The 14,332-nt window shown below is 45.0% G+C and overlaps 1 protein-coding gene across 1 annotated transcript in view; it reads right to left on the bottom strand.

The window, feature by feature from the left end:
- The window catches only part of LOC124798620, a 71,916-nt gene that overhangs the window by 29,032 nt on the left and 28,552 nt on the right, over positions 1-14,332 (bottom strand). The window lies entirely within an intron of this gene.

Here is a 14,332-nt window from a genome sequence, read left to right as displayed (position 1 = left end):
GGGTACACGGAATGGTAATGCGCACGTAGTTCAACAGTCACAACAGTAGTGAGCAATGATGCTTCAGTTCCAGCGATACAGCTCACCTCGTACTGATTAGCTACTACTCTCCTGATAAGATAGTGCTTGTTATGTGTTGCTCTCAGCCAGCGTGCGATGACTACGATTTTATCGAGAAAATGGCATCTACGTGCAAGGCCAGATTGTGCATGGACACGATAGAAAAGAAATGGCAATTTTACGGAGCGTTCATTAGAATATAAAGTTCATTACAATATTAAGCCGTTCTTGGTGGGAAAAAGAGGTCGTCACTTTAAATATTCAGTTGAGACATTGCACACAAAGAAGTTATGTGGGAAATACGCCCCACCTACTATAGTAATAATAATGGCGTGTGACGAGAGCCTCCCGTCGCGTAGACCACTCGCCTGGTGCAAGTCTTTCAATTTGACGCCCCTTCGGCGGCTTGCGTGTCGATGGGGATGAAATGATGATGATTAGCACAACACAACTCCCAGTACCTGAGCAGAGAAAAATCTCCGACCCAGCCGGGAATCGAACCCGGGCCCTTAGGATTGACAGTCTGTCGCGCTGACCACTTTTTTTTTTTTAAATCTCATTTAGCTCTCTTTCATTCGTTGTATCTGCTCAGGGCGGACGTCGTAAGACACCCGTTTAGGTTCGTTGTTGATCGGTGAACTCAGTTTTTTTATTACAGAGAGCCGGCAAAAGATTGACTAACGCGAAACTTGAACCCGCGAAACATGTGTGTCCATGTACAGGAAGGCACCACGGACGCCTTGGAGCTCACAAGATGACCGAAACTGTGGGTGTTTTCACAGTTCTCTCCCGCAAAACGGCCTCCCAGTAGCTTGGATTACAGGAGCACGCCACAACTCCCAGCGACCAGTCAGCTACCGGGGGCGGAAACCTAGTATGGTGCCAGTGAAGGACAGAGCTTGCAATTTTGATCGACGTTCTTCAAGTGTAGCCAAAGTCAACAAGTGAGCTCCTCTAATCTCAAACGCTCCTCCTGCACGTACCATGCTGCCTTACGCAGCCAGATTCAGCGTCAGAACCTCAGGGGAACGGACAAATTCTTTCGATAAAACGGTCTTAGTTGGCACGTATGCCACAATAAACTATAGGTGAGTAATAAAAAACTTAAAATTTCAAAGTTCTAATTAGTCTGCCTATGTGTCATGTCCATCGCCTAGGTCACACAGATGCATAAAATGTACGTAAGAGTGAAAATTATTGAATGCGAACGGTGCCCCACAGCCAGTAAACAAAGAAGTGACGCTGACGAAAATAAGTTGCTGATTGAACAAAACCTTTCACTAACTAGCAGTTTAGATCATCACCTAACATAAAACGTCAAGCAAGTACTCACAGTATAATAAAATACACCATATGAGGTTATGTTATAGTCTTAACCAATAAAAGAGCATAAAGAATCACAACTACAATAGTGATATGGAAACATTCAGTAATTATATGCCCTGTTAAAAATTGTACCTATTGTACTCATCCAGGATAAAATTCTATACTGTAAACTATACAGGTACATCATTCACATACCCTGAATAGCCAAAGAAACTGGTGCATCTGCCTAATATTGTGTAGAGACCCCGCGAGCACGCAGAAGTGCCGCAACACGACGTGGCATGGACTCGACTAATGACTGAAGTAGTGCTGGAAAAAACTGACACCATGAATCCTGCAGGGCTGTCCATAAATCCGTAAGAGTACGAGGGGGTTGAGATCTCTTCCGAATAGCACGTTGCAAGGCATCCCAGATATGCTTAATAATGCTCATGTCTGGGGAGTTTGGTGGCCAGCGGAAGTGTTTAAACTCAGAAGAGAGTTTCTGGAGCCATTCTGTAGCAATTTTGGACGTGAGGGTTGTCGCATTGTCCTGCTGTAATCGTCGAAGTTCGTCGGGATGCGCAATGGACATATACGCATGCAGGTGATCAGACAGGATGCTTACGTACGTGCCGCCTGTCAAAGGTCGTATCTAGAAGTTCAAGAATCCCATACCAATCCAGCTGCACACGTCCCACACCATTACAGAGCATCCACCAGCTTGAACAGTCCCTTGCTGACATCCAAGGATCATGGATTCATGATGTTGTCTCCATACCCATATACGTCCATGCACTCGATATAATTTGAAACTTGATTCGTCCGACCAGGCAATATGTTTCTAGTCATCAACAGCCCATTGTCGGTGTTGGCGGGCCAAGGCGAGGCATAAAGCTTTGCGCCGTACAGTAATCAAGTGTACACGGGTGATGTTTTGTTGAATTGTTCGCTGCACTGAAATCTGCAGCAATCTGCGGAAGGGTTACACTTCTGTCACGTTGAAAGATTCTATTGAGTCGTCGTTGGTCCCGTTCTTGCAGGATCTTTTTCCCGCCGCAGTGGTGTCGGAGATTTGATGGTTTTCCGGATCCTGACATTCACGGTACACTCGCGAAATGGTTATACGGGAAAATCCCCACTTCATCGCTACCTCGGAGATGCTATGTGCCATCGCTCGTGCACCGTCTGTAACACCATGTTCAAACTCACTTAAATCTTGATAACCTGCCACTGTAGCAGCAGTAACCGATCTAACAATTGCGTCAGACACTTTTTGTGTTATATAGGCGTTGCCGACCGTAATACCGTATTCTGCCTGTTTACGTATCTCTGTATTTGAGTACGTATACCGATACCAGTTTCTTTGGCGCTTCGGTATATAAGAAACAGTCAAATGGAAACGAGACAGAGGAGAAACATGATTAAACTACTTATTATTTCAAATGCAGTCACCATAACAGTTAATATATTTATCCCGCTGCGAGACAAAACTATCGATGCCTTCAAGGAAAAATGTTAGGCGTTGCCTACGGAGTCATGATTGTACCCAGACATGCAACTCTTCGAAGCAAAAACGACGGCCACGAATGACTTTCTTCATGGTTCCAAAAATAAGGAAATCACGTGAGGGGAAGTCGAAACTGTATGGAGGACGTGTAAGGGGTTCGCAGCGAAACGTCTGCAATGTAGTCAATACAATGGTGGCAACATGTGGGTGGGCATTATCCTACAACAGAATGATGACGTCCATCAACATTCCTGAGCGTTTGGACTAGATGGTGTGCTTCAATGTCTACAAAGTGTTCACAGGAAGTGTTGACATACGGCGCCATTCTGTTACAGGGTAATGCCCGCCCACGTATTGCCAAGGTTGTTTACGTTGTTTCCACTGCGCTGCAGACGTTTCGCTGGGAAGCCCTTAGACACATCCTGTTCTCCCCCAATGTATTTCTATATATTTGCAGTCATGGAGAAAGACATTGGTAGCCGTCAATTTGCTTCGGACGGAGTGGAGTACACCTGGGTGTAGCCACGGTTCCTTAGATCACCACGTACGATTTTTCCATGAAGGTATTGACCGTCTTGTCTTATAGTGGGATAAATGTATTAACAGTTATTGCGAGTACTTTTGAAATAACAGTTTAGTTTCTTGCTTTTCATCTGCCTTGCCCTCATTTCACTGTCTCTTATAACTACCGACGGCGCAGAGGGCCAAAGAAGGCAGCGGTGCAAGTGAACATGTGGTTAACGCAGAAACTTAGACAACAGAATGATGTGGGACATTTAGGAATTGTTGATATTGTCGGCCAAAAAGCTATAAGTTAGGTCTTCTGTTGGAATATAAATTGTCTGGCTCTACCCAGTCATAGTTATTTTCGTATCTTAGAAAATATTTCACTCACTATTGATGTTTGAATATATGAAGAAATTGTTTTCATCCTCGTTAGCGGACTCCAATATCAGAATTCAGAATAAATTTTGTCATTTGAAATGCATATTAATAATACTGAATATTCAATGTTTCTTTATCACAATGTGCTTTTGAATTCACTTGCTCCTGTATTCGAATTGGATCTGATGAAAGGTGTTATTTCTGTGTTCAGGAGTATAATATAACCACGAGTAAGAGAATAATGATGTGTTAATGGCATTAGAAGTTTAAATTTGTGTACACGGTGTCCCAGAAGTTATGCGACAAACTTCGATGGGCTGTAGAGGTTGTCTTGAGGAACAAATCGAGGATAGGAAACAGTGTCCGAAAATGTCATCGAACGACACTACAGATCATCGAATTTACAGTGGCCGGCGCCTGCCACTAGGCCATCCCTTAGGCAGCAGAACTGACTTTGTACGCTGACAGGCCGTACGGGGAGTGTCTCGCAATGTTGCTTGCTATTCAGTAATGGTGACCGGTACTTGTCCTCTATTTGTTCCTCAATATCACCTCGAGGTTTGTCACATTTCTGGGACACCTGTGTATATTTTAGTAAACATTTATCACGTAATATTGGCCGACCGGGGTGGCCGAGTGGTTCTAGGCGCTACAGTCTGGAACCGCACGACCGCTACGGTCGCAGGTTCGAATCCTGCCTCGGGCATGGATGTGTGTGATGTCCTTAGGTTAGTTAGGTTTAAGTAGTTCTAAGTTCTAGGAGACTGATGACCTCAGAAGTTAAGTCCCATAGAGCTCAGAGCCATTTGAACCATTTGAACGTAATATTGAGTGGTCTGCGGTGGAGCAGAACTCCGTAAGAAACTACGTGCAATGATGAGCCGAAACATTATGATCACTGCCCGTCGCGAGACTTAATGCCACTTGAAGGCGTTGCAGACGTATGACACGGTAAGTAAAGTACATCAATCTGACCAAAAGTATCCAGGCACCCCTATTTAATGCGGAATTAACCACTATGTGTCACGAGAGGCGGACCTGGCAGTATGAAAGGAGGTGGGGAGTATATGTTGTCAGTTGAGAAGAAGCATCAGTAGAATAGGTCGGTATGGAGAGGGCAGTGACTTGGAGGAGTCACTGGAAATCACCTGAATGACAAATCCATTGCGGACACTGAAACCCTTCTGAAGTTGTTGCTAGTGATGTGACTGTGATATGGAAACGTGAAGGAACCACCGCAGCTTGGTCAAGTGGTATCGTGCTACTGTCGTGACTAGTTTTGAGCAGCTTTAGAAAGCGGTTGAAGGACGGTGAAACCAAGAAGAAGCGACAAGGTGTCCACGCTTCGTCACAGAACGCGGCATTCAGAACCAAGCCCCGTCTGTAAATCGGAAATGGAAGTAAGCTGTGGTAGCTATGACGACAGTGTACAAAGTTTCGGAGCACATCGTTCAGCGCAAATGGTTAAACATGGGTATCCACAGATGACGACCCAGCGACATGTCAGTTACGATTACAGTGGGCATGACATCATCAAAATTGGACCATGGCTGAAAGGATACATGCCGCTTAGTTGGACGAGTCTCGTTTCTGGTTACAGAAATTCGATGATCGGGTCCACATACGCTGTCATACAGGCGAACGGCTACTCTAAAACAAACACCGGGCTACAGTCACATGTTGGTGAGGTCAGTGTGGCACTATGACGGATAACAAGTTTTATTGAGAACCCTTGAGAGACATACATGTCTCCATCCAAATAACGTGCACTGACAATTGCTCAAAAGAGCACACATGTTACTACAGGAAGTCATTGCATAGTATTCTGTGTGACTAAAAGCCTCGTTGGTGATGCACAAACTATACGAAGTCAGTGACAACAGCCGCTGGACAATCAGATTGGTAGTTTGTTGGGGATTTCTGCCTACAGTTAGCAAATACACTCCTGGAAATTGAAATAAGAACACCGTGAATTCATTATCCCAGGAAGGGGAAACTTTATTGACACATTCCTGGGGTCAGATACATCACATGATCACACTGACAGAACCACAGGCACATAGACACAGGCAACAGAGCATGCACAATGTTGGCACTAGTACAGTGTATATCCACCTTTCGCAGCAATGCAGGCTGCTATTCTCCCATGGAGACGATCGTAGAGATGCTGGATGTAGTCCTGTGGAACGGCTTGCCATGCCATTTCCACCTGGTGCCTCAGTTGGACCAGCGTTCCTGCTGGACGTGCAGACCGCGTGAGACGACGCTTCATCCAGTCCCAAACATGCTCAATGGGGGACAGATCCGGAGATCTTGCTGGCCAGGGTAGTTGACTTACACCTTCTAGAGCACGTTGGGTGGCACGGGATACATGCGGACGTGCATTGTCCTGTTGGAACAGCAAGTTCCCTTGCCGGTCTAGGAATGGTAGAACGATGGGTTCGATGACGGTTTGGATGTACCGTGCACTATTCAGTGTCCCCTCGACGATCACCAGTGGTGTACGGCCAGTGTAGGAGATCGCTCCCCACACCATGATGCCGGGTGTTGGCGCTGTGTGCCTCGGTCGTATGCAGTCCTGATTGTGGCGCTCACCTGCACGGCGCCAAACACGCATACGACCATCATTGGCACCAAGGCAGAAGCGACTCTCATCGCTGAAGACGACACGTCTCCATTCGTCCCTCCATTCACGCCTGTCGCGACACCACTGGAGGCGGGCTGCACGATGTTGGGGCGTGAGCGGAAGACGGCCTAACGGTGTGCGGGACCTTAGCCCAGCTTCATGGAGACGGTTGCGAATGGTCCTCGCCGATACCCCAGGAGCAACAGTGTCCCTAATTTGCTGGGAAGTGGCGGTGCGGTCCCCTACGGCACTGCGTAGGATCCTACGGTCTTGGCGTGGATCCGTGCGTCGCTGCGGTCCGGTCCCAGGTCGACGGGCACGTGCACCTTCCGCCGACCACTGGCGACAACATCGATGTACTGTGGAGACCTCACGCCCCACGTGTTGAGCAATTCGGCGGTACGTCCACCCGGCCTCCCGCATGCCCACTATACGCCCTCGCTCAAAGTCCGTCAACTGCACATACGGTTCACGTCCACGCTGTCGCGGCATGCTACCAGTGTTGAAGACTGCGATGGAGCTCCGTATGCCACGGCAAACTGGCTGACACTGACGGCGGCGGCGCACAAATGCTGCGCAGCTAGCGCCATTCGACGGCCAACACCGCGGTTCCTGGTGTGTCCGCTGTGCCGTGCGTGTGATCATTGCTTGTACAGCCCTCTCGCAGTGTCCGGAGCAAGTATGGTGGGTCTGACACACCGGTGTCAATGTGTTCTTTTTTCCATTTCCAGGAGTGTATGTGTAAGCCGATCACATGATAGACTGGATCAAACAATGTGGCAACCAAGAACATAGAACTTATACTTGTCGTTCAAGCACCAGACTGGGACGAAAAATAAGATCACCGATGGACCTCGTACATCGTCTTGGGTATGATACCTGTTTTAATTCTTTGCAGATTAGTCTTCTTACTACATACCTCACTACAAGTAACAAATTATAATAAATGAGATGTGAAATGCTGAGTATTTCATTAATCAAGCAGTAATGAATCATCCATAATCAAACTCTGATATTTTACCTATCTGGAGGGACCCTAATTACCATGTGGGCCTCTTCATTATAAGCTTCAAAGGGGCGAGGTTAGCGGATGTATATACTTTCTCTTCAAGATAAAATGTTTCGTTTTTCTCCTGAAGTTCTGTGAGATCATAATAAAGAAACCTACTCGGTTGTCTACGGGCCGCGTTGTAATTCAGGGAATGGTGGTGCAAGTAATGACGATGCTGTGTCCTACACTTCTGTCTACCCTCGGTATGGATGAAACCGGCGAATTGCTGTAAGTCAGGTCTCCTTCCCTCCTGTCGGTCACACAGCACTGGCTGTATTGTGTATCAACACAACGGCTGACCAACACCAAAAATTATATTCCGGTGGACTCCACAGAAATGTGCGATGCCAGCTTCCCCCCCCCCCCCCCCCCCCATGGTACTTGCACTGTTATATGCGCTGGTACCTGCGTGGGACTATTTGCCTCTGACGACCACATGTCCGTGGGAACATTATCCACGTATCACTCCGCCAAGCTTGTACTGAAGTTGTCATCTCGTCACAGAGCGAGCAATTACAACTTCAACACCAACGAAGGAGGATCTCAATGAGTCGCCAGCACTCACAGCTGGAGCTCTTGCTTGCACTGTGTTCCTAGGATGATACACGTCGGTTGACTTCGATTCTGTGATATTACCAAGCAGTTTTAATCAGTGATGGATGTCCAATTAGAATAGAATAATTTCAATGTTGTCAGTTATCGCTTATGACTTAGTGATGGCTAAGATTTATTATTTCTGTTGTGGAACCACATCAGGATGATTACAGCTTTTGTGTGTTCGGACTTCACGGAATTGCTCCCTGAGAAATTGTTTAGTTTTCTGTGTTTTTGTAATAAAGTATTCATTATTACCTGGAAATCTTATTTGCGTGTGTGGACTCACTCTGGTCACCACAGATGATTCTGACGAGGCTGCAAGACTGAAGTTTAGCAACATTCCTTGTCTGGACGAGGACATCTTCAGAATTTTCGTGTCATTTGGCCGCTTTAATAATACTACATTTATCGTAGTTTCACGCTAAATCGAACAGCAAGTTAGTTCCCAGCTCCCCAAACAATGTGAAGTACGTTAATCACACATGAGTGATCAGCTGACAGAAAGTTGATCAGCAAGCCGAAAGTTACGACATGTTGGCACTACCGATGGGCAGTCCTTGTTTTTAGGAGAGTTTTTCTCCTACAGGCGGAAAACAGCAAAAGACGTCCTGCGACGAAACATACAAGACCTACTGCATGAATGCCGTTACGGGGTTGTTTTGACAAGACGGATGTGTACTGACGAGATATTCACAGAGACATTGAGCACACTCACACCAACTGCCACCCTTGCCAGAAACACCAGGAATTTCCAGCCTCCTCCCACGCAGCTCTGGTCACGAATTCGTTTAGACTTTGCAAGCCTGTTCATAGGCACATGACGACTTACCTTCACCGATGCATATAGTAAATTTCCACATATTGTAAGTTGGCTGCTAGGTTTTCTTATTGGTAACACCACGTAGCGCTCTGTATGAAAAATGACTGGCTGTGCTATGTGCAGTCCGTGGCTAGTTGGCATTGTTGTCTGCCATTGTAGTGTTGGGCAGCGGCAGCTGGATGTTAAAAGCGCGTAGCGTTGCGCAGTTGGAGGCGAGCCGCCAGCAGTGGTGGATGTGGGGAGAGAAATGGCGGAGTTTGGGAATTTTTAAAACTGGATGTCATGAACTGATATGTATATTATGAGTTTTCAACATTATTAAGGTAAATATATTGTTTGTTCTCTATTAAAATCTTTCATTTGCTAACTATGCCTATTAGTAGTTAGTGCCTTCCCTAGTTTGAATCTTTTATTTAGTTGGCAGTAGTGGCGCTCGCTGTATTGCACTAGTTCCAGTAACGAAGATTTTTGTGAGGTAAGTGATTTGTGAAAGGTATAGGTTAATGTTAGTCAGGGCCATTCTTTCGTAGGGATTTTTGAAAGTCAGATTGCGTTGCGCTAAAAATATTGCGTGTCAGGTTAAGGACAGTCTTGTATAATTGTTCAAAAGGGGACGTTTCCATATATGCTACTAGAGTTGATGCAGGAATAACGCCTGAGCACGATTTCCTGCGTGGAGTGAAGTGTCCGCTGGGATTCGTGAAATCCTCTGTGATTTTGCCACTGAATTTCGCTTTAACAAGTATTGCTCATCTCTGTTGACGTTAAACTTGGCCTCTGTCATAAATAAATGTGTGTGTGTGTAAAATGGTTATTTTCTTTATGCTCAGCGCCTTACCACTCCCACATCCTGTCACCCAACTACTGATCATTTTAAACATAGCCGGTATACGATATCGGGAGGATGCTGGTTCAAGCCTGCAATAGTGGGGCAAATAGAGAACGAGCGAGTTTTGTTTGTGTGGGTTGCCTAAATCACAGGCAAGTATACATTCAGTGGCTAACCAATTTTTCTCCTTTGACTGACGGGTCTCTAACCCATTGTTCTGCTGAGAGGATTATGAACCCTGGGGATGATCTGTCCTTCCGAGAATCCTCCCCCTATTCCTTCCCCTTTCCTTCCCCTCCCTCTTCTTCTCCCAAACCCTCAGGGAGCCACTATTCTTCCCCCCCCGCCATCGATGATACAGGTACACTTTCAGGCCTTAAATTGATAACTGATCAACTAATTACCCCCCCCCCCCCCCCCCCCGGTTCCCCCCGTTGTGGGAAACCACCCAGCCCTCCACTTTCCTCCTCCACCTGGAAATTGGTGGGCAAAAGACTAAAAGACGGATATATTGTGTATGTAGATAGACTACCGTGCAGTACAGGCATTCATTGCCAAATCTTGAACATATTATACATAGGTATGAGAGTATTGTGATGATATAACAAACGGCTATCAAGAAGAAACGAGTGGTTTTTGCGTGATGAAACGTCAGGTGGACATTGTTTGATGCATTTTGCATAACTAAACTGTGCCATCAATTCTAGGATCCGGGGTTAGTACCAAGAAGAGAGATATGATTGTGGAACTTAAACACATGCATTCCTAAGGCTATATGGTTCTGTGCTTAAAATATGATATAATGCTAGAATTGTGTGGCAGAACGCAGCGCTGTTAATATTCCAATGTACGAAATATATTCCCAGCACAAGACAAACTTTGTTCATGCGCGATTCTCTACGATAAACTATAGTGACAAACTTTAAAGTGATAAAAATATTACCTTGCACACCAAAGAAAACATCGATTCTTTGTAACAGAAACACTGTATATGTCTCCAGAGGGGTACGACGCCTACCGTTTGCAAAGTTCAAGGCCGATTAGGATTCGGAAAATATGATACGTTCACAACAGACGTACAAAATTATTCGGTGTGCGACTTAGAGCAGTAGCTGTCTGTGATCGTTAACAGCAAGCCTCTCCAAATCCCCAAACCACAGTCGTAAGAGGAGTTCCAAGTCATATATAATGACGGTACCCTCCTCTAGACGAATGAAGATTTGTGTGAAGAGGCCCACTTCTCTGCCACATCTTCGACATCAACCGAATCTCCAGTTTCACTTAGGTACGAAATGACTGTTACTATACTTTTCATGTTCGTCCTATCCTAAATGCAAGCAAACGGATCATCAGGCAGAGGACAAGTCTTAGAATTTTTTAGAAGGTTGGTGTATAAGATGCACAAATATTCTCGCAGGAAATCAAACAGCACATGGGTACGTCAGCAATATGACCATATACATACGGAAAACGGTGGAAAAAAATGTGAAAGATGATGTAAAATCGGTAAAATTCGAGGAGAACCTGGCAGAATCACGAAAAGTTGATGTGAGATACGTAAAAATTGAGGGAAATACGATGAAATATGTAAAATCGTGGAAATCTAGTAAAATTACCGAAACAGAATATATAAAATTAAAGGCCAATACCATGAAAAGAGTACTGAGAAAAATCAATAAAGTTGCGTGCTCTGGAGGAGGAGAGTAGACTTTTGCTAAATAATACCTGAATAGTGAAGAGAGGAGACATTATAGAGATTGACGACAATGTTATCCCACACATGAGCGATACAGCGTAACATCGGACTCCTGTGTGCAATCGTAAGACTAACAGGGCTGGTAGTAAACTGGATGAAGAATGTTACATATTCGATGGCTACTGATCGTGTTGTTTATTTCCTCCTAATATGTCAGTTCATTCGTATGCATTTTCGGCTGTCGACGATAATTTTATATGGATGTTGTGAACATATGACGATTTCCGAACCGTAATCGGTCTTGAACTTCGTTAACAGCAGGCAGCAAGCGTCATACCTCTCTGGAAAACTATGTAGTGTTTGTGTTACAAAGAATCGATGGTTTCTCTCGTGTGCAAGGTAGTAGTTTTATCGCTTTACAGTTTGTATGTATAGTTTATCGTAGAGAAACATGCATGGGCCGGCCGTTGTGGCCGAGCGATTCTAGGCTCTTCAGTCCGGAACCGTGCAGCTGCTGCTGTTCAAAGGGTTCAAATGGCTCTGAGCACTATGGGACTTAACTTCTAAGGTCATCAGTCCCCTAGAACTAAGAACTACTTAAACCTAACTAACCTAAGGACATCACACACGTCCATGCCCGAGACAGGATTCGAACCTGCGACCGTAGCGGCCGCGCGGTTCCAGACTGTAGCGCCTAGAACCGCTCGGCCACTTCGGCCGGCTGACGTCCCAAGGGATTGTGGTTTTCGCAAGTGAAGCCAGGCCCGCCTTCTACTTTTGTCGGCACATGCGACGTTCGCCTTTACAGACTGTGCTAAGCCACTGCCGATCCCTAGAGAATCACTTACCGTGACAAAAACCAGCTTTCTGTAGGCAGACATTAGATCGCCCTTGCACAGCTATGCCGTGCACCACGAGAGAATTAAATATCTTTAATTCTAGACGATGTTGTCCACTCAAAAAAGTTGGTTCGTTTCTGTGACGTGGCACGAAGTTCACGACCAATGAGTGGGAGACTTCTATCAGCCCGTAACAATCTTTTTCAAAGTCAAGTCACGTTCCATAAGCTATGGATGAGAAATTTCGGCAGGGTACCCCTGAATTTTCATGAATTTGTGGAAATTCTCACCGGTTGTTGTTGTAAAAGGTGGGAATCCTCCCCTCCATTTAGTGTTTATTCTGGAAAGCAGAGGGACTAAGTTTTGGAGAGTTCTTTCCGTGTGGTGGAGGCGTATTGCCCGGTCATGCAAAGAGAAACATTTGATCCAGCTTCGACCACGAACACTTGTGAATTTTCAAGTTAGTGTTTGCACTATTCGCTTTATAAGCTTTATAAGGATCTTGAATTCGCTTACTTCACAGTTGCGAGCTTTACCTATTAGGAGCTTATCGCATTTCCCAAGCAGTCTTTCAGGTATTTTTCAGGTAGTTTCGAACGTGGCGCCGGCCATTCGGCTGCCTGGCGTGACTCGGTCCCGCGGTGGGCCGGAACTGCTTCGAGCTGCCCAACTCACCTCTGCGCAGGCGTCTTTCCAGCCCTCTCTGGTTGGTGCCAGAGGCTGCTGTCGTGCCTATATGAGTGGGTAACTATGCCAACCCAATCCAAGAGGGAGCAGTTAACTCTGTAAGATACTCGACAACCCATGCAGTCAGTGCTATTTACTCCTGAAGACGATGGCGGAGATGGCCATCGAAAGCTCGACAATTTTATTCGAATTTGCGCTGCTTGAAAACCGAGGAAATTTTATTCAGTCATGCCGCCGCGAAACAGTCCGATGACACACTCTTTAGGTAACCTCCAAAGTGTTAGCGGTACATTCATTGTGCTTTTGAGCTTCTAGTGAGCCACACTTTGCTGTAAATTTTACGAGAATTGATGTTCATTTCACTAATAACAGGTTATCACTCGTTTTCTTTGTATTTCATGTAGAACTTTGAGTCAATAAATCAATATTTTTGAAGGCAGACTTGCTTTGCATTTTGAAACCTAATTTCCCGCAACTGACCTTGATTAGGTACCCTTAAATAATAAAAAGCAAGTCATTTGCTCATCTAATTTGTTGTCTTACTACAAAAGTGTTTCCGTTGACAAATAGGTGTCCATACTTCGGAACATTAATGTTTTTGATCGATGTCTAACGAGCATTGCACTTTTTGGTGTCTGAAAGGAATTTCCCTCTGTATCTCAAAGTTGGGCACAACACGGAGCCAAAACCATTTCAAAGTATCTGTGTGAGGCTTTCTTGTATGGAATTAAACCCTTGACTTAAACAGTCCAGATAATAAGAGAACAGAAGCTTTTGAAAAATGATATTACCGAATAATGAGAAATACTCTAGGAATACTATGTGGGTAGCCAGGAGAAGGGATTGGGTGAAGGACACAAGGTGAGGCGCCAAGGTATACTCAGTTTGGGAGTGGAATGAATTGTGAGGAGAAAAATTGTAGCGAAGATCTAGTATTAAGTACAGTAAGCAGGTTGCAGTGGATGTCGTTTGCTATAGATATGCAAAGATGAAACGGCCTCCGTGGTACACATGGTGAGGCACTTAATATAGGCCATTTTGATAATTCTGACACTTTTAGTTATACAACAAAATCTTTCAAACAAAATGTGTTTAGCCTTAAGGGGGGAGATAGTGAGGAGTTCATTTTTTCGTAGGTCGTAGCTTGTAGGAGATATGCTGGTCAAACTTAATAATTCTAAATATATTGGCATTTTATATTATTTGCCTTTTAACATTATTTTGAAAACACGTTCATTGTGTTATGTTGTGTTGGGTTTGGTTATGTACGAGCGTTCGTTGATCATAGAGCATCAGCGACAAAAAACAGGTACATTAAGTGATTGTTTACTTTACAGATTACATCAAATGGAAAAAAGATTACACTCATTGCACGAAGAGCATCGAATGTAAACAACATTCCACTCACTGCAGGATTACTTTGTTTA

This window comes from Schistocerca piceifrons, chromosome 1 (assembly GCF_021461385.2).
Source record: "Schistocerca piceifrons isolate TAMUIC-IGC-003096 chromosome 1, iqSchPice1.1, whole genome shotgun sequence".
Classification (NCBI taxonomy): domain Eukaryota; kingdom Metazoa; phylum Arthropoda; class Insecta; order Orthoptera; family Acrididae; genus Schistocerca; species Schistocerca piceifrons.
Note: the sequence above shows the minus strand (reverse complement) of the source record. Positions and strands in the feature narration are given on the sequence as shown.